The sequence below is a fragment of the Mus pahari genome, chromosome 2 (genome assembly GCF_900095145.1).
Source record: "Mus pahari chromosome 2, PAHARI_EIJ_v1.1, whole genome shotgun sequence".
NCBI classification, from domain to species: domain Eukaryota; kingdom Metazoa; phylum Chordata; class Mammalia; order Rodentia; family Muridae; genus Mus; species Mus pahari.
The window spans coordinates 143,185,025-143,206,522 of NC_034591.1; the positions used below are offsets into that span (position 1 = coordinate 143,185,025).

At 50.5% G+C, this 21,498-nt stretch overlaps 1 protein-coding gene across 3 annotated transcripts in view; it reads right to left on the reverse strand.

The window, feature by feature from the left end:
- Tspan9 (tetraspanin 9) overlaps window positions 1-21,498 on the reverse strand; it is a 181,802-nt gene that overhangs the window by 152,960 nt on the left and 7,344 nt on the right. The window contains exon 1 of one of the 3 annotated variants that reach the window (XM_029535449.1): window positions 15,464-15,648. The exons of 1 other annotated variant lie outside the window; for it this stretch is intronic. The gene's annotated coding sequence lies outside the window, so the exon portion shown is untranslated. Of the gene's footprint in view, window positions 1-10,801; window positions 10,883-15,463; window positions 15,649-21,498 lie in introns of those variants that run through there. One more of the 3 variants, XM_029535448.1, reaches the window with a different exon arrangement.

Consider the following 21,498-nt stretch of genomic DNA (forward strand, 5'->3'; position numbering starts at 1 on the left):
ACACACACACACACACACACACACACACACACAAGAAATAGCACAAATAGTCTCTCCCAAAAGTTAAACTATCTCTAATGTCCTCAGAGAAATAAGTAATAAATTGTGTATCCATCATGCCAAAGCAGGGTGCTATAAAAGGAAGAGCTTGAAACCATAACATCTCTGGAACTTAAAAGTATGCTAATTCAAATGGGAGTAGCAGCTGGGGGTGCACCATAGCATTAGAGAACGCTTCTACCCTACAGAAGGTCCTGGGTCTAATCCCCAGCAACCTTCCCCACACCTCGCCCAAAGGGCAGGAAGATAAGGCTGAGAAAAGATTTCTATGAAGCCCAGTGGGTAAAGCACTTGCCATACAAGTGTGGGGACCTGAGTTTATCCCCCAAACCCACACAAATCAGACACTTAGTGCAAGACTGCAGTACCAGAGCTCCTACAGCAAGCCCAGGGGCAGAGAGGAAAGCTGGCCCCACCTAAGAGAGCCTGTCATAGCCAGGACAGCAGGAGAGGGCCGAACTCTGCACACATGTGTGCCGGCATGCTCCTGTGCGCGCGTGCTCGCTCTGTGTGTGTCTGTGTGTGTGTGTGTGTGTGTGCACTCACACAACTCTCTGCTCCCCCTCCACACACACACATACACACACACACATACACACACAAAAGGAGAAGACTAAAACCAATTTTTTTAAATGAAAGAATCTGGGGGATTTACTGTCCAAATTTTAAAAGAGAGAGAAAGAGGATGGGGAGGGGGAATCATCAATGAAATAATGCAAGAAATCTCCCCCCCCCAATAACTGAATAGCATCAGTTTCACAACTAAAAGAATCCAGAGTGCCTAACACAGAGAAGAAGGCACAGTGGTGTTTCCCAAACCATCAGATTCCAAAGAGAAAAGTCACACAAAGGACCGAAAGCACGATGGTACTGAATGTTCTGACAGAACCCTAGGACTTAAAGGAAGATTAAGCACTGCATTGCCCCCCACACACACACACACGGGAGTCCCAGCATACACTAAGCCAATACCAATACATTATGCATGCAGAATAGCTAGTTCAGATCCATACATCCCACTCTGTTAGCAAGAGCACCTACTACATGACATATTATTACATCACCCTGTCACATTTGTCCCAGTGGTGGAAAAGACAGATCACTTACTCTCTGCTCACCCGACTCCACAGCAGAGACAGGATCGTAATCCTTCTCCCTGTCCACAGTCCACAGTGTGAGCACAGGAGTTGAGGGCTACGTGGGAAAGGAGGATGCAGGAGTGTTTGAAGAGAAGAGACATAGAAACTGCAGGGACACATAAGGGAAATACACGGGGGAGGAGGGGTGTGCCAGAGCAGCAGGGATGGGGGCACAGGTTCGGGGTCTCAGCACATCAATATGCTGACTGCAGACAAGAGGTCTAGCTGACATCAGAAATGGAAGGCAGGAATGAACAAAGTCATGCTTAAGGAGTATTATTACACCAATATGCTATTTGGGGGTTATTCACTGTGTGTGTGTGTGTGTGTGTGTGTGTGTGTGTGTGTGTAGGCCAGGGATCAACACCTGGTGTCTTCCTCAGTCACTTCCCACTTTGTTTTTTGAGATAGAGTCTCTCTTTGAACCTTCAGGCTTCAGGCTTATGTGGCCTGCTGATGGACTTACAGATATGCACAGCTGGCTTTTATACAGGTGCCACTTTAGCAACTGGGCTATCTTCTCACCTCCCTACTTGGGGGTCACTTTAGTTGTCATTTCTGGAACAATATGGTAAAGAAGAAAAACACAGCCAGGTCAGGCGTGGTGATTCCAGATCTTGGGAAGCTGAGGCAGGAAAATGACCCCAAGGCCAGTCTGGGCTCCAGTGTGAGACCCTATCTTAAAGAACCAAAACCAGAAGATACAGTCTATATAAGCAGGATGCATGGGGACACTGAAGCAAGGGCTAGCTCTGGGTGCGATGGGCAATTCTTGGACCTTGGGATATAGGCCACCATGAAGCCATTGCCCTAAACAGAAAGGGTAAACCAGACCTCGAGGGAGACACAGGCATGGTGGGGACAGACACCTACTGTGGGCTAGAACAGACCATACTTGGTCCCTCTCTCCCACCTGCATGGAAAGGCTAGAGCCTGAAAACTTGGGAAGATGCCAGAACAGACCAAGAAGGATGACAAGTTAGGCTGAGCTATGACATGAGCGTCAGGCCACCTCTCCCCTTGTAGCCCTGCCTCGATACCCTTGGGTTTTACTTGCTGGATTTCTCAACCACGAGATGAGATGTAGTCAAGGATGAGTAACAGCCTGGCCCCGCACCACGCTCCATCAAATTTATGGAAGCATCTTGGGAGACAGCACCTTCCTCCCTCTCTCCACAGCCACTGTGTGCGGAGACAGTCTAATTGATTTCTGCAGCTGCGTGATGATTCTGTGCTTTGAATCTGTTGGCAGTGGTACAGGTTGGGTTGTTGGGCTTTTTGTGTGTGTGTGTGTGTGTGTGTGTGTGTGTGTGTGTGTGTGTGTGTATCCGTGTGTAAGGCAGAAGGTAAAGTCTGTGGGAGTTGTTTCCTTTCTCCCATCATGCAGGTCCCAGAGACTGAACTATGTCCCTCAGGTTTGGTGGCAAGAGCTTTTACCTGCAGTCATTTTAGCAGCCTAATTTCCAGAAGAGAAGCAAAGTCAAGGACACTGTCACTTGGCTCTGTGGCTGGGAACCCGAGGGCTCTGAGCAGCTGGGAAGAGTCTTTCCCTCAGTGATAACTGTCACCTTCACCTTTCCACAGCAAGCCCCCAGGCTCAGGGGCTACGAGCAGGTTCTGCTGATGCACATACTCTAAGTCGGGCACTCTCGCTGCTCCATCTGCAGGCCCTGCCTCATGTGGCAGGGAGTCACAGCAGGATGGGAGCCACAGCAGCAAGCTCCCATGACACCGCCAGTTCCCTGCCTTTGCTCCTGGTAAGGACATACGTGGCATGTGACACTGCAGTCAACACAGCTGAGAGCCCTGCAGCACCCACCATGAGCTCAATCTCCCCAGGCTCTTTCTTCTTGTACATAAAACAGGTAAACGAGTCACAGAGTGATGTCCAGAATAGTAGAGACTGTACCCCTATCAGAAACACTCATGTCTTGTCAGACAATGGACAACTGCTAGTGGCAACTGCAAATATGCACCCAAACACCTCTCTTTGGGCCTGGAGTACTGTGTACACAGCTCTCTCTCTCCCTCTCCCTCTCTCTCTCTCTCTCTCTCTCTCTCTCTCTCTCTCTCACACACACACACACACACACACACACACACACACACACATGAGCACCACACCGTAAAAGCAAGTGTGTGTGCTGTGTATGGGTAGTAGTGAGGGCACGAGTGAGTGTGCATGTAAACCTGCATACATGTGTGAGACACAAGTCTAGTCCCCACTCCTGGGGACAGCTGGTGTGACATGAAGGCAGGAAAGGCACAGAACTTCCTTGAATTCAGACACCCATGTGTTCCGTCAATATAAGAGTAACAAACCCCACATCTAGAAATCCGGTTGTGTGCGCATGTGTTGCCCCCCCTCCCCCCACTCACCCCTGCTACCACCTCTTTCCTCAGTGCCCCATTCAGGCAGAATTCCCTCAGTGCTGGGCTACAAGTCTTTCTCTGGCTCCTCCCTCAGCCTCATTCTCTGACCTCCATTTTCCCAGCCTGGATTACTTTTCTTTAAAACAAGAAGAAAAACCCTCCTTGCTTCCTAGGGGAGTGATAAATTCAAGGATTACAGAGTGACCGTCTGTGATCCGAAAATCTCAAAAAAAGAAAAAAGAAGAAAAAAAGGAGGATAAAACGCTTTGGGGGCCAACTTCCCTGGAAACATTGGGAGGTTCCTTCCCTGGGGAGGGCAAGGCAGTGATCTCTACTCTCATGCCTGGGGCAAGGAGCTCAAGGCCAGCCCAAGTCAGTAGCAGAAAGCTCAGGTCTCCAAACACCAGGGTGATTCTGCTTAGTCTAACAGAGCCTCAGGGTCCGGGCCGTGGGCGGCGGGAGGACTGCTGTCTGCAGATGGGGCACAAGCTCCCCTTCCCAAGCAGCCTCCTCCATCTGGAACCCATCTGCCTTCCCTTCCACACACCAGAGCGAGAGGAGGGAGGGGCTGTTGTTGTTAGTTGCCCTCCTGCCCCTAGCTAGAGTAGTAGCCCAGGAGCAGGCACAGAGTCAGCCTGACCCTGCCTTAGGCCCAGAGCACACACTCAGACTGACCGGCACCTTTGGGTCCTTAGACACCTACCTACCTCAGCGTCCTCCTAAGCAAGATGGAGACCAAGTTGTGAGGATTAAGTGGGCAGGGCGGGCACACTGGGTGCCTGAGAAAGAACTGGTATCACTGGCATCACAGCTATGAACTTTAAGGCAGCTGCCACCCCTAAGTCCAGACTCCCCCAGTGGCACCTCCTCTCCCTCCTTTTGGCTGGGTGTGATAGCATATGCCTTTAATCCCAGCACTCAGGGAGACAAAGGCAAGCCAGAGGGATAGCCAGAGCTACAAAGTGAGACCCTGTCTCAAACAATGACAAGCTGTAGCTTTTAGAATGGCATTCAAGGCTCTATGATCCCAGCCTGTGACCATCCCTGGGCTCAGGTCCCTGTAGGTGGATGGGCCTTTAATAGTCTCCCAGGCTGGTCTCCCAGGGCCTTTATATCTCCTGGCCTCCTCTGCTCCAAGGAATACCCTGCTCCCTATTATCCACAGGGTTCCAATCTACCTCCCCACCAAAATGTAAGCTCTTGCGGGCAGGACTTTGCTGCACTCCTGTAGCCCCAGAGCCTGTTCTGTGACTGGTCCAGAGGAGGTCCTTGGTCCTTGGATGATGAGACCTGGGTCATCTAGTGTGCACCAGCAACAGTGAGGGTAGAAAGAATACATCCTATGCTGCTCACACAGACTATAGTCATGAGGTCCCCCAGCCTCCTATGTCTCCAACTGTCTTCCTTCCAGCCACACCTCAAGGTCACCAAGATGTGACAAAGACAAGATGGGGTAGAGGAATACTATTTGGGGCTTGGCACTGTGATGAACTCTACAGAAATGGAAGACTCTGAAATGACTTCTCACCATTGTCTCCGGCCCCAGCTTTCAGTCCCCTAAGCTGGGAGCCCTGAGTGCTAAGAGAAAACCACTGAGAGACCCAGAGGCACACGGCCCTGCCTCCCGGAATCCAGTAGATTACATCCCACTCGCTCCTGAACTCACAAGACCTGCCTCCTGCCTGCACACTCCAAGTGTCAAAAAGGAAGTTTAGTGAACATACTCCACACCAATAACCATGCAGAGAAGACAGACAGCTAAGCAAAATAAAAAGTCCAGTAAAATATTAGTATGCAGACAATAGCTACCATGGATACAGCTGACAAAAATTATAAGCAAGCATCCTCCCTCTATATCTAAGGTTCCATACCTGAGGGCTCACCAAAAGTATTTAGGGGATAAAACTTTCTGTATCCAGCATGTTCGGACCTCCTTCCTGTCATTATTCCCTATGCAGTGCACTTGAGACAAATCCAAACGGATAGGGAAAGTGCATAGATTGTATGCAGATACCTCCAGGCCACACAGGAGCTGGAGACTCACTGGACTTTAATGTCCCCAGAGAAGCCCTGTCAACTGCCCCCCATGGCCCCAGAGAGGCAACTGTACTTTCGGCACTGTCACAGCAAGGGCAAACATGTTCTGGACCAGACACCATGCTGAAGTCGGCCAAGGAGGATGAAAACACAAGTTCAGGAAAAGTCTTTTCAGAAAATGCATTTTAAGAAGGTGGCTATGGGAGCCTGGCCTAGGGGCTGAGGCAGAAGGACCACTGCAGGTTCTAAGGCAGCCTGGGCTACCCAGTAAGACACTGACTCAGAATAAAAAAGGGAAAGAAGGAAGGTAAGTAAGGAACTGGGGATGTGACTCCATGGTGAAGTGCTTGCTTTGTAGGCCTGAGACCCTGGGTTCCACTCCCAGGACCATGGAAAAATGAACTGGAGAAAGAAAAGCAGAGGAGGAAGAGGAAGGGGAGGAGGGAAAAGAGAAAGGGGAGGAGGGAGAAGAGGAAGGGGAGGAGGAAGAAGTTCCCACGGCTACCAAAGCCCAGAGGTTATGACAGAATGCACACTCAATATTGACTGCAATGATGTCATCTCTATCACTGTCTGGACATCCTTTGATAGAACAAGTAGGAAACAGGAAGCAGAGTGCCTGGGTTCTAAGGCAAGCCCATCCCAGCAGCAGCACGTGGCCTCAGGCACACTGCTTTGCTACCGAACTTGCCTTCATCAAGTGTAAAGCCAACAGATGGGGTGGAGCACCATAGCTCCCACCTGATGCTGGGACCATTGTCCCTGGACTCCATTCACAGTCACAGTAGCTGCTGAGTGACAGCTTCCATCAGAGGCCTCTGTAAACACTGGGCATACAGCTGGGAACAAAGAACAACACCCCTCCTGCCCAGTGCTCCCTCCCCCTCCTGCCCAGTGCTCCCTCCCCCTCCTGCCCAGTGCTCCCTCCCCCTCCTGCCCAGTGCTCCCTCCCAAGGGTGCACTAATGTTTACAGTCCACGGGCAGTCCAGCCCCAACCCTCTAGGACATCCAGCCCTCAAATACCACCTTCTCCTTCATAAGGGAGCAGAGAGTGGTCTGTAGAGGGTTTAGCAGTCAGCTTAGGAAGGTAGACATCTCCCATAGTCTTCAAGATCGCATGGCCTTCTCTGGCAAGTTACTGCCAGAAGTCCTTTGAAGGAGCCTTCCCCCCCACCCCCGTTCTCCCCATTTTGCAGAGAAAGAAACTAGGACTTGACTGGTGGTAAACTTCTCTGGCAGTCATGGCTAAGGGGAGCAGGCAGGCTGCCAAGAGTCTAGGGCCCATGGTGTTCGCAGGCACTCAGCCACCTGATTGACTTTCATCAGTACTGCTTTCTACAAAGCCCCTGCTCCACAGCCCACCCCGCTGACTCACCAGCACCCCTTCAACTAGGAGAGAAACAGAGAAGGACAAGAAGCAGACAGGCACCATGTTTTTTCCCTAGCAAACAGGTAAGGCTGAGAAGTTACCCCAAAGGTTCCATGAGCAAGAAGGCTGATCACGAGGGCTTGAGAGTAGCTAAGACTGCCCCTACCCGGAAGGTTCTTTAGCTGATTCCTTCTGAACTGGCCTCTCTTCCACCCCCTCCAGCCAGGAGCCACAGAGCCACCATCTTTCCTGGGGTGGAATATGGCTTGATCTCCCTGCAAATGGGAAAGGACAGGAGCTTGAAGGTCCTCTCAGACAATTGCTAGACAGCCACTCATTGAGCCCACAGTGCGCAGCGCCCTAAACCTGAGTGACAACGCCAATGACAGCTTCCAGTCCTTGAGGCCCCCAAGGAAGATCCAGGAGACCCAAAGGAGCAGATCAAGGGCAGAGGTATCTACCGTGAGTGATGCTCCTTAGACCAGATGCACTGGAGCCTGGCGGGCAGAATGAAGGATTCACAGAGCTCCCAGGCCACATGGTGGGGAAGGCAGGCGGTGGGAAAGCCATGAGCCAGTCAGACATCTCTACCTCCAGGACAGACGTCGTATGTCCAAATAAGGAGACCATGTGAGAAGCTGCTGACAAGAGGGCAGTCAGGATGCTAAAGACAAGAGCAGATGGCAGCTGGGGACAGGGGGCGGGGGTAGCTGCCAGTCTGCAGGCCCCTGAGAAGAAACCTACTGAGGTAAGGAAATAGCACTCACAGTTGACATGCAGGGGCAAGGAGCACACTTTAGGGGTGTGTGTGTGTGTGTGTGTGTGTGTGTGTGTGTGTGTGTGTGTGTACAGAACTGGGGACAGAAGACTGAAAGGCAGACAGGAATCACAGGGCCCTAATTAGGTTGTAAGATTTAGAGTTGAGTACACAGCATTTTAAAGATTACTTCATATACTGCTGCATCCCAACACAACATCCCTCACCACCAGATATGGCATTTTCCTTAGCTCCCCAGAGCGCACTACCTCCCAAGGTGCCTCGTCCTCTGCTGGATGGCTTGAAGTGTGGGAGACCCTGTCCTGGTCACGGACTCAATTCCGGTGCCCCGGAATCCCTGACCTGTATCTGCAGGCTGGGCTCTCATTCCCGCACACGATGAAGGCCGTCATTTGTATGCCCTCTGCCATCACACCTCATAAAAGTAATTTCCAGATAAAATGGACCTCCCTAGGAGTCTCGTCCAATTCCCACGCCACGTCATCTCCACTCTCCTAGTCACCCTAGGTGCATGCAGATTCGACTGTGTCCCAAGCCAACTCAAGAAACCCAATGCTGAACTGAGAATGGTGGTACACACCAGTACTCCCAGTATCTGGGAGGCTCAGACAGGAGGATCGAGAGTTCAAGGCCAACCTCCGCTATATAGGAAGTTCCAGAGCACCCTTGGATACAGAACAAAACTGCTTCACAATAAATCAGGGACTGCAACAGGCTAGCGGTGTTCTTAACATGCTGGGGTTGGAGCTCACTAGTACAGCACTTGGCTGGTACACATGAGGCCCTGGGCTCCAACCCAACAAAAACAAAGCAAACAACAGTACCCAAAATCTCCTTAGTTACCAAATGCCTTGGGTAGCTTAAGTCTTCTCCCATTTATTCTCAGTTATTTATTCAGCAAACATTAGGTACTCACTATATGCTAAGCAGTGAGATTGCCTTAGTGTCTTTGTAGTTAAGGGGACAGCCACCTTGGAGAGATAAATGCAGAACTGCCCCAGATAAAACTGTATGTGGGTGGTGGGGGAGGGGAGGAGACATGCTGGGGTTTTGTGAGACATCTCACTGAAGATACCCACCCTGGTGGGGAAGGGTAGGTCCAGGGACAGCTGAGGTCCAGGAGGAGTCTTAAAACTATGCAGGGCTCCAGTCACGATGGAGTACAACCCAGAAACTAAACAGACGCTTGAAACTGCCTTAGCTACTGGACCAGGGGCAGCAGGGACTGAGATTCCTGAGAAGGGATACGCAGGAGGTGGGTCCTATGACCACAAGTCCACAGCTTTGGCAGCTCCTCCAAGATGGATGCTGTAAGAGGAGCCCAAGTGGAGTCTGCTGGTCTCACTGAGCTGAGGAGATAAAAACTAGAGCCCAGGCAGCAAGTACAACATACAGGAGTAAAGGGGACTGAGGGGAGATAGTGCAGACTGTGCAGGGGACCCCTCCCACCCCACCGCACCCCCGAGGGTCCAGCGGATCCCTACACTTAACAGGGTGAAATTCTAAATACTGGGAAAAGCACTGGAAAGCAATACTCAAGCCATCTGTGGAGTGCACACTTCCAGAGAGAGACCTCACCCCCCAGGGCATTTAGTAGAGTCCTCAGCAGGGTGTTGCCTAAGTAGTGAGGCCTAGTTCACCCTAGACTACAAGTCTGCTTTAGATCTACCCTTAAAGAAGCTTAAAAGCAAACCTGAAATGTATGAAACTGATCCCAAGTCATTTAAATGCATACCGGAATAAAGTCCAATACTATTTAAAGAAATGTAACAAAACCCAGCATCTGTCAATATTAAACTCACACCAACTGGCACCCAATCAAAACTCAGCAAGCACTAAAGCAGTGGAAAGATCAATGGGTACAATCCCAAGCAAAACGAGAGACAGTGAGCCTCGAAGACAAGGAGAGACGAACATGGTTTACAGCCATGTTTACAGCCAAAGAGGGAAACAGGACGAAAGAGACAGGAAAGACATGAAAGTCTCATGGGACCATCTAGAGGTGGAAACTACAGTGTCTGAAGTGGAACTTATGCCGGAGGCCATTCATTCACATCAGAAACCACAGAAGAAAAGAGCCATGTGCTTGAAGACCCGAGAGCAGAAACTGTCCAAAGAGGGGCACAGAAAGACAGACGGAGGAAAGTCCACACAACATACGCAAACCACACAGGGAGTACCGCAGCCTGGCAGACACAGCACTGGAGTTCTAGAAGCAAGAGGAAAGAAGTGGAGATGGACAGTTGCTAAAAATAACTGATATCTTGAAAGAACAATGCTTACAGGCAGAAGAGTCAGGGGAACAGGGAGGATTTTTGAGACACTGACGCAACCTTTGAACCCTCAGGTTACAGAATCACCATGGGGTCATGCTAGCGGAGATGAACCCTTGGTGCAGCACAGCTGTGGCACAAACATCCTACCATGTAAGGTCTTTCCTCTCACCACCCCTGGAACAGGGTAACCCTTCAGCCAGAAATCACTGCAGGCATTGCAGCCCCTTACTTTATAAATAAAAGAACCCTAAGGCTAGCCAGGCACGCTGGTGCATGCCAGGAGTCCTAGTTTTGGAAACTGGGGCTGGAAGATCGAAAGTTGGAAGCCAGCATGGGCTACAAGGTGAGAACTACTGAAAAATAAAAGCAAAAATAAATAAGGACTGGGGCGAGGCTTCAGGGTAGAATGCTTGCTTAGCACATGCGCGTGCTCGAGCACACACACACACACACACACACACACACACACACACACAACCCTAAGGCTCAGAGAAGCCAGCGATGACTCTGTGCTGCTCTGCTCTTGCACCCTGCACTGCTCTAGTCGACACTGTGTCCACAACATACTTGTCCATAAGCATACATAAAGGTTCATGTCGGGCATCCAGCCCTGGAGGGCTGAGGCAGAGGGATCATGAACCAGGGGCCAACCTGCGTTATGTGGTGAGGTCTCTCCTCAACTATAAAAGGAGGAGCAGAGGAGGAAGGGGACCAAGATACCACAGAGAGGGTGCTCCCAGCACCACAGAAAGGGTGCTCCATACTCACCCATAGGTTCTAGGGAAAGCAGGAAGAAGTGAAAGTTCCCTGAAGATCTGAAGTCGGAGCTGTTGCCTGTCATTCCTCAGTGTGAAGAGGACAGAGAAACAGTGAGACTCAGAGGTAGAGTCTGAGCCACTGGCACCGCCAAGGGCTGTGACCCAGGGAGGGATGGAGTAGGGGGGGCGACATTCCTCTCCTGAGTCCTGCTCCTTATCAGATTGGCCTTGAGCCCTGGGCTGTACTCACCATCCCCTGGACCAGGCAGGCTGAGGGAGGAAGCGGAAGCAGAAGCCTCTGGAACTTTCCTTCTCCCCATCCCACCCTCCCTCGGGCTCCACTTCCATTGTGGCTCTGGATAGGGCAGTGGCACCTCCTCCCAGAGGTTAAGCGAATTCTTGGCTATTCCTGGATCCTCGATTTTTATCAGCCTTCCATTCTGGTCAATTCTGAGAGGCCAGAGGCCAAGCATGCCAGAGAGAGCTCAGCCCGACCCACCAACCCCAAAATAACCCCACACATGTCCGTCTCAAGTCCTTACGGTCTTGGTCGTTTGGGAACATGTTTTCCTGCAAAGTTGCCTACAGGCCAGAGAGGTCACCTCACTGCAAGCCTTACTCACCCAAGCTGGGGGGAGGGGTGGGAGCAGTGCTGGGGAAGAAAAGGAAAAGAACAGTCTAGGATGTGGAAGGGACACAAGAGACCAAACCACATGCAGGTAAGATCAAGAAAGCCGGGCACCAGGCTCCTCTGCCCAACTGCCCAGGATCCAAGAGAGTCAGCCTCAGTTTCCCCAAATGTAAGACCTCCAAGCACCTCCCTTTTCCCTCAGCATCCTCGCCAGAGCCTTTGGGAAAGACAGCGTGACTCTCTGCTTCAGAGCTTCAGAGCTAAGGTACCTTCAGAACGAGCGCCTGGCCTGAGGCAGGCTCCTGTCTCCTTCCCTAGAAAAGCTTAAACCAGGGCAGACAGTTAAACCCAGCCAGCAGGCACTAGGTCCTGGGCCAACAGATAGCATCAGGGGCACGTTTCTTTTTAGATTCCACGTGCATCATTTACTCATTCAAAAAAATGTAAGAGGGGGTCACTGTGGTAGCAGGAAGATCATGATTCCACATGAGCCTTGGACTATAATTTAAAAATAATAAAATAAAATAAAATAAAATAAAATAATAAAATAAAATAACCAAGCCTGGGATATATAGATCAGAGGTGGTGTGTGCTAAGTATGTGTAGAGCCAGGTTCTGTCCCTAGCGTCAAAAGAGTGTCCATCAGGTGCCAAGTGACACACAAGCAGGATAGAGAATCCCAGTCCTTGCTCCTCGGAAAGGACAGAGCCGTGTGCAATGGGAGAGCTCTGGGGCAGAGCAGACATGTCTCCTGCACGCTCATTTATCTGTAGAGGCTAAAGGATAAAGTCCGAAGAGTCACAAGAGCCTAGGAGAATGTGGGCATGGCAAGGGAGAGCAGAAGATGGCTTAGGAGACACAGGGTACAGATGGAATGTTGTAGAACACAAAAGGGTACCTGTGTCAGAAACAAGATACCCTCAGAGACCCACACACATAGACACACACAGAAAGAGAGAGAGACAGAGAGAGAGAGACACAGAGACAGAGAGACATACACAAACACACACAGAGACATAGAGACACACACACAGCAATAATGGCCATATTTAGTGTTTAGTATTGAAAGCAAACGTTTCAAGATAACTGAGAGGATGTTTTGCTGTTGTTATTGTTGGTGTTTGAGACAGACTTGCTCACTATGCAGCCCTGGCTGTCCTGGAACTCTCTAGACCAGGAAGGCCTCGAACTCACAGAGATCCACCAGCCTCTGCCTCCCAAGTGCTCAGATTAAAGACATGTATCACCACACCTCACAACTGAGAAGGTGCTGAGTGTCTTCCACACGAGGAAGTGATAAATGTTTTCCACACGAGGAATTATCCTGATCTGATCACTACAAACTATACACACACACACACACACACACACACACACATACATACATACACATTTGGGGATATCATACTATAACCCATAAATTAATTTATTAAAAGGAAACTATAGGGGGGAAGGAGTGTGGCTCACTGATAGAGTACATCCTTAGCATGCATAAAGCCATAGGCTTGATCCTAATACTAAAACAGCTATTATTGCTCTGTGTGTGTGTGTCTGTGTGTGTCTATGTGTCTGTGTATGCCTGTATCTGTGTGTGTGAGTCTCTGTGTGTCTATGTGTGTTTGTCTATGTGTCTATGTGCATGTGTGTGTGTCTGTGTACGTGTGTATATCTGTGTGTGTGTCTATGTGTGTTTGTGTCTGTGTGTGTATCTATGTGTGTGATTCTGTGTGTGTGAGTCTGTGGTGTGTTTGTCTGTGTATGTGTGCGTGTGTGTCTGTGTGTATGTGTGTGCGCCCCACCAGCAGAGAAGGCCAGTAGAAGCTGTGTTAGTCCTGAGGCTGATGTTAACTCTGTTTGACCAGAGGCTACAGACTAGCCCTATCCCACTGGGCTTAGAATATGGTAACAGCATGGCTTCAGTTCCTGGCATGAATTAAAACGGTTTTAAAGATGCTTGCTTTAAAAGCACCACTACCACAGAACAGCAACCTTCTGAGGGGGTTCTTTAAAACTGCACAGCAGCCTCAGGAAGGCCAGGGAGCATTTCCTAGGCGGTCTTCGGCATCTACAAGAGGAACAGATTAAGGAATTATTCCCTTGGAGGCAAGACAGGGAAGGATTCAGACATGTGTGTCTGGCTGGGCCCTCCCTGAAGATCTCATCCCCAGATGCCTGGCCAAGCTACTGGCACACTGGCACCGGCTGCCTCACTGGGAGCTTCCACAGGACAGATATCAAGTGGCATGATCTCGACAGCTTGCCAGGCTAGGGACAAATAGGTCTCCAAGCCCCTCAGACCATGCTGGCCCAGTTTTCATTCCAAATTTGTAACTATTTTCTTCCTATCTTCATCAACAAACATTTAATGTGGCCTCCTATGGGTGTGGTTCTTCTGAGAGGGATCCAATTCCCCAACTCCCCAATAGCTGGCTAGGGGTGCTGTCAGACAGCTTGGAGGTGGCACGTTCACCTTGTGTCATTGACTCCCTCCCCACTTCTCTGAAAGTAAACCGAGGCTTTCATGGCAAGCTAAACAACTCTGCCGTCCCAGTCTTCTTCCTTCTTCCTGCCACGGACCAGAATCAAACTCAGCACACTAGTCTAGGGAGCGCCTGGGCCTAAGGGAGACAGAGGGCCTTCAGCCCAGAGTCACTGTCTCCCTTCCCTGACTATAGTCCCTGCTCCTACACACACACACACACACACACACACACACAGAGGCGGGCCCACCCACCTCTTCTGATGGGCACAGCATCACCAGGGCCAGCTGCAGTGTAGGTCCAGGAAATCAAATGTGTGTCAGTCCCCCAGGGCTGAAGCCAATTCCGTGACTACCTTTCTTGACATGTGTGCCCTGCAATTAACGTTCCCTAAAGCCAGGAAGCCTAAAAGAATTGGCTGGGGAGAAGACAATAGAGAAGGCCCCACAAGCCCTGGCATACGCACAGGGTTCTTCAGTATGACAACATGTGAGCTCCTTAGACAGAAAGGCCATCCCACCTGACCTGTCCCAAACTGCAGTGCTCTAGTCAAGAGAAGGTACATGGCACCCACAGGTTTATCCAGCCCTGGGCATGGTGGCAGGGAGGCCTGCCTCTCCATTTCTTAACTCCTTCTCAGTCACACCTATATTCCAGAAGTATTACCTGAGAGTGTCTCCTTTAAAATGGTCCCCACGGCCCAAGGCATAGCCCAGTGAGCATCCTCAGACAGGAATAATCCCTTTCTGCTAGGATGCAGACAACCATGACTCAGGTGGATAACCAGCAAGTGGGGAGGAGGGTGACATTGGGTACCAATGTTCTACGCCCAATTGGGGTAACTATGAAAACCCCAGCTCTGCCAAAGGCGGGGATTCTCATCTGAGCTCCACACAGAGGGCACTGGCTGCATCTGCACCAATTCCTACCCTATTGGCCGGCTGTCATCATAGCCCACTCCTGGATACCACATAGTGTTATAGGCCCATCCTGGCAGGAAACCAGAAATCTAGATAAAACAAAGAGCTGGTAACCACAAGCAGAAAAAGTTGAAAGGCACCTAGCCCTCGCCTGCCTACAGCTCTCTTTTTGCTCAGAGCATCTAGTCCAAGAGTTCTTTGAAGAATTGGAGTGTTTAGCAATTATCCGCTGCTTCCTTGATACTGTGGCCCCATAGCACACTGAAGCTTGATCACTCCTCAAAGCCATGAAGAGCTGGTAACGGGAGGTGGGGAAGGAGAGGAATGAGGCTGCAACCAGGGGGTTGGGTATCAGAGAGAGCCTCCTGGATCTTCTCGGATGGGAAACTGACTGCCCATTTGCTTCAAACTCCCAAACCCAACCCAGCAGGCTGAGGACCTCCACCCAGCTTTTCCAGATGCCTGGCCAAAGTATGGCTAAGGTTTTATGGCCTTGGCCAGAATGCCAGATTGCTCAAAGGACTGCAGAGTCAGCTTTACACATGCCCATCCGCACTTAGCACTGGTACACACGGAGCCAATAAGTTGGTCAGGCACCATCAGCGCCACCACAGAAGCATGATACTGTGTCCCTAACTCACCCAGGTGCACGAGGCCGCATTCCCTTCCCAATTACAGTCTTCACCAAGTCCCCTTGCTGAGACATCAGGCTGCCAAGAGTTTGTGCCTGGGGTGCAGAGTGCTTTCACCGTGAACCTCTTGGCTGCAAAACATTTCTTTTCCAAAAGATGCTGCCAGAGAGCTGGAAGAAAAGAAAGCCAAATGTGGAAGGTCCACTCTGCCTTTGTTCTTCTTTGAAGAAAGCACATAGACCAGAAGGATCACAGGCAAGAGGGCGGGGCTGTGCTCTGGGAGTGTGCCCCACCTGGGGCCAGCTGTGCTCCGGGAGAGGTGAGTTTGATAAATGGCCAGAGTCAGGCAGTTTCCCCACCACAGCTCCAAGAGAGCAACCTCATAACTGGGAGCGGGATTCATTAGCGCCTTGCTGGTGACTAGTCCCTGCTTCCTCCAGCCTCCCGTCCACAGATGACATTTCACAGGGAGAGAAGAGCTACTGAGGCAGGGAACGAGAAAACTATAAAAACGAACACCTTGTGGGAAGTCACAATGTCAAGTCCACTGTGAGTTGCCTGAGAAGTTTTGGAAAGTGAAATCTGTGAGTCAGAAGGGCCGGGTCGTCTTCTTCCACAGCTGGGGTTACGAGGAGATGAGGAGAAAGCCTGGAGTCTATGACAGACAGATTTGTTGAACAAAGGAATGGATGAAATCCCAGCAGACCTGGACAGAGCGTGTCCATCTGGCTTTGTTAAAGGCCTGTCACCCAGACTGACAGTTTTCAAAGAGACAATAAAAAACCACAGTGGGTATCTAGAAGCCAAGCTCTTGGCTACTTTCAAAGGGCAAACAGTATGAGGGGGTGGGGGGCAATCCTAGGAGCCTGAGGACAACAGACACTATCTATTACAAAACCCAAGACTCTGTTAGACACACCCCCACCCCACACACAGCACACCAAATCTACACGAGGCAGTGCCCGGAGGCAGCACAGAATCCCCTTCTTAGGGTGACCCTAGGTGACTCACCGAGGATGCGCTGCAAGCTGGGGAGAGAAGGGGGCTGTTCTGTTCAGGAGGGTCTGATCCTTGGTCTGTTCTCCTACCCCTGTATACAGGGGAGGATTGTACACCCATATCGTTCCGTCCCTGGGCACACAATCTTGAATGTGGCCTGGCCAGTCCTGTCACAAAGACACAGAACCTCTGTCGTACCCTAGAGCAGTGTCTTTGTAGCAGTAGGTAGCAGAGCCTTCCCTTGCCCAGAGTTAGTGATGGGGCTTTGCCCTTACCAACGGTAGATGGATTTGGTGTTGGGAGCATTCAGAGCCCAGATCTCAGTGGAACTTAACAGATTTCAACGGAAAGACTACTAGCTTCCTTCATAGTGAGAAAACCTATCAGAGGGGAGTACCTGAGAGCCAGAGACAGCCACCCGACATGTGAGCCAGGCTCTCCTGGATCCTCCAGGATCTGAAGAGTCACCAGTGGACTGCCACCACGTTAAAGCTTGGGCATGAGCAGCCGAGCTCAGAATACAGAGCCAAGCCACCGCACAGAGAACAAATGGACAGCAGTTACATGAACCCGCTGAATCTTGGAACCGGCTAGTCTGCTGCTTAGAAAACTGACACAAAGGCCATTCAGTGGGTCTGCGTAGCCACTGAGAGGAATGGGGTCATTCTGGTGTGGAAGGACGGCTGAAGAATGAGTGAATGAGCCAGCAGGCCTGTGGACAGAGAAGATGGACAGGGCAATGGCCAGGTGCTGGCTTACTATAAAAATATCTGGAAAGTGGTACAGAGATGGCTCAGTGGGCATTGGTACTTGCTCCCAAGCCTAAAAACCTAAGTTTCATCTGAGGATTCACGTGGGAGGAGAAACTGACTCCCACAAAGTTGTCCTCTGAACCTCATACATGCACCCCCTGACACGCATGGACACAATAAATAAACAAACATGGAAAAAAAAAACTTTTCATCTGGAAAGAGCACAAGCCAAAGGATTAATAGCCATTCTCTCTGAAGGGCAGAAGTGGGGGAGATTTCCATTTCTATAATTTATGTAATATCTGAATATTTGTTTTATGTCTGCAACAGTAGGAAGAGGAGGAAGCAGCCATTGCTGTCTTTGAAACTTTATTTTGGTTTCTGCTCTAAGCTTGTGTCTCCTGGAGCACCCTTTCTCATCCTCCATCCTCTGCTTCCCAGTGCCAGTCTTCCCAAACCTGAACCCCTCTGGGGAGCACTTGGAATAAGGACCGCACCCCCCTGGCCTGCCAGCTCCTCCTTCTCTGCAAACAGCACTTGTCTCCACCAATCTCCAAGCTTGCCAGCCCCCACTGCAAGCACACAGAACCCCCTTCCTGCATCTACCCAAATCCCAGCCATCCCTCCAGGCCAGGCCCCACCTCCCCCACAGATCTTCCTCCCTTGGTGGACTGCCTTGTATTAGTCTCCGTACACTGAGGTACAGGCTGGTTTGTTGTTTATTCCCCACCCCCCAGACACAGGCTGACTGGCCATCCCATCCCCAGCTTCTCCAACACTGGTGAACAACAGGTCCAAGATGGGCAATCCCGATCCTGCTTGTCTCTGCCCCTCACGGCCTGGCACTTCCCCCTCCCCCATTCCCAAACATCCTCAGCAGCAAACCAGTGAGACCCAGTGACAATCCACTGTCTACTTAGTGACTCGTGCCAGGGTTTATGTTGTAAGTGCTCTGCCTCATTAACCAACAGGCCCATATGCTGCATGCATGCATATGTTAATACGTACATACATTCATACATACACTCACACCTACATACATACAGACACACACACACACACACACATATATACATCCTGGCCACACAGGTCCACACACTGGCTGCAAACTTAACTGCCTTCCTGGGGGACCCAAGAGCTCCTCTTCACTCAGGTCCCTGCAATCTCCATGTCCAATTTTTAAACAAAGCTGTTTAGATTCTCCCAGGATTAAGACAAGTGGAAAATTGCAAGCCCAGACCTCAACCTCATTTTCTCTAAAACAAAACATGTCACTCTGCGTGCGCACACACCAGAAAACACACTCCACTCAAACCCAGCCAGACACCCTGCTGTGCAGAGCACTCCTCCCATAGGTTGTGGCCCAGTGGAGACTAGGGGCTTGCTGAGACAAGATCTGCTCATCTGTATCCTTGGCAGCTCTACCCTTAAACTGGTTGAAGTGTTTGGGCCTTACCTCAGACACTACTCCATGGCAGCTTACCAGAGCAGAGGGAGTAGGCAAGGTTCCAAGTGTCTACGAAAGAGAGGCGCAGGTACGCGCTCATCTACTGAGAGGCCTCTCAGCTGAGTCCCAGAACACCACCAAGGTCCTGTAGGTGCAGAATCCACGTGGGCACCATGAGCCGTGCACAAACACACTAACACATATGTGCATGGTCAGACCCCTGTTACAAGCAAGCTCTGAGCTTGCCTCTGACCAAGGTCACTCCCATGCTCCAGTGCTCTGGAGGCCTCTCCTTTACCTCAAACCTACAGTGCTTCCGTCATTAAGAGGGGAATACACATGTGTGCTGCCAGCGACATGTGTATACGTACTCCATGATAGGAGACAGTGTACTCACACACAGACCACTTACCCACCAGAGCTCCGGGAGGGTGAGTGTGCGTGTGTATGTTTCAGTTTTTCTTTTTAATCTAAGGAATGGCCATTTTTCTTTCTGTGGTTTTTGTTTCTGTTTTATTTTTTTTGAAGCAAGGTCTCCTTGTGTAGCTTGGCTGGCCTGGAACTTGCTATTTAGACTACAGTACCCTTGAACTCACAGAGGTCCATCTACCTCTGCCTTAATTTAAGGCATTTAAAAGTGTCTCTCGCCACACCCAGCTTGGGAATTGCCATTTTTTTCAAATCTGCACAAAGTTGCTCTAAGTTACCAAAGCAAAACCAAACAGAATACTGCCCAGAGATCGTGGGCCCTTCAGAGATCCTGCGGGGACAGTTAGGTCTCCCCAAGGGGTCAAGGTGGCCCAGAAATATCTAGGGGCGTCCTGACTCTTCAAGGTCTCCTGGCTATTCTCTACCTGTGTCACTCACAAGAGCAAAACGTTCAGCAAATAGTGGCTCTGACAGCAGAGACAGTCACGAGCTTCAGAAAGTCACTTCCAGATACCCCACTGCAAGAGGGGAAACAGGACACAGGACGGAAGGGCGTGGCAAGGTCAAAGCACATACAATGTAACCAAGGGATGGGTCAGAAAAAGCAAAATGCTACATTTGTCCCTGGAGTACAAAAATGAGCTCTCCGGATGTGAGACTCACATGGCCAAAAGACGCTCCTGCACTTTTCTCACAGCCCAGCCCAGTTCCGTCTGGCTTTTTGGGTTGTGTTGGTTTAGAAGCCAAAGCACGCGGAGACTGGTGGTGTTCTAGCCTCACTGGCTGTGGCTCTGACTGAAGCTGAAGCTGTAAGGCTGAAGCCAGCAGCCACAGGGCCTCTGTTGCAGTCACACTGCAAATAAAGAAGCTGGGCTGTGACCGGGTAGAGAGCTTTCCTGGCACACGAGAGACCCTGGGTCTCATTCCCAGAGCAGAATTTTAAAAGAAAATGGAAGAAATTAGCAGTACAGTATAAGAGGAGGGGAGCCCAAATATAAGGACAGTTAGGACATGAGAAGGGAAGGGAAGGGACAGGCCAGAAGGGAGGCTGCAGAACACACCACCCCCAGCCAGGCAGCCATCTCTCTAAACAATCCCTGTCCTCCATCAGAAGTCAGAGCCCATTACTCATTAACTTTCGTCCCTCCCTCCTCCGCCCCCCTTTAGGCCGGCAGCAAAGAGAAGTTTAGAGGAGAGGAATTAAGAAAGCCTGGGTCTGGAAGGGAACCCCAGACAGGACTCACCTTGAAAACCACCTGGGCCGGAACCAGAGGGACCTTAGGACCCAGTCCCCCAGCCTGAAGAAAGCAATGACTTTACAAAGGTCACCTGCAATGAAAAGGCAGGAGCCAGATCTGACCCCTCCACCAAGTCGGACATCATTCCAGACTCTCACAAGCATGACAAGAAATGGCAAAACCGAAGCCCCAGAGCATGCAGCCCATCAGTCAGGACAAACTTCCTGTCTGCTAAGTCCTTCACCGAGTCTCTCACTCAGGGTGTCAACACAGATGTGCAGGAGGAAGCCCAAGTCACCTGGCTAGGAAAGGCATGATGTCAGGAGCTGTCTGTCTGCCCAGGGTGACGCAGGCCCCCTGGGAAGAGCCCTTCCACATGCAGCCTGTGAGGCCCGGCAAGGAACACAGACAACAGGGTCTGGGGTGGGGCTGTGCCCAGGAAAATCATCCTTTGTCCTAAAGAGCAAGTACCAGCATGGATGCAGGCACAGGGAAGAAGAAAAAGAACTTAAAAATGGGAGCACACACCTTTAATCCCAACATTCAGATAGCAGAGGCTGCTGGATCTCTATTAGTTCAAGGCCAGCCTGGTCTACATAGGGAGTTCCAGGTCAGTCAGAGCTAGCCCACCCCACTCCCAAAATACATGAGATCTCCTGGTTTTTGGTGTCAGTCGTTCCGGTGAGTCCTACAGGTGATTTCCAGGAGTGGATAAGAAATTGCCTAGGTCAGAAGAAGGCAAGGCAGAGAGAGTACTGGGCTGTCCCTATTCTATCCCCCACAAGAAGCAGAACCTCAGCCTTAACCACTGTTCCTGTAAAATGCTACCTCTTAGGACTGTTATGAATATTAACCTATGTTAGCCTCATATTTTAAAATGAGACTTAAGCCACTGTTAAACAGAACCACATTAAATTCATGGTGGATACATGTAAAAACCCAAAACCTGGGGTTAAATGCTGACAAATTACAAACGCAGAACCTGCCAGGACAAGAGGCTCTTGGGCCACTCAACAGTCTTTGCCAGGACTCCCAGGTAGGGACTCTTTTGGCAGAAATAAGCCACCAGACATGTACCATCAAAGCCCTTACTCCTTCCTCCACCAACCACGCTTCAGGGTTCACAGAAGGTAAGAGATTTACAAGTCACCCAGCAGGGAGAAGCCACGGGATAAAACG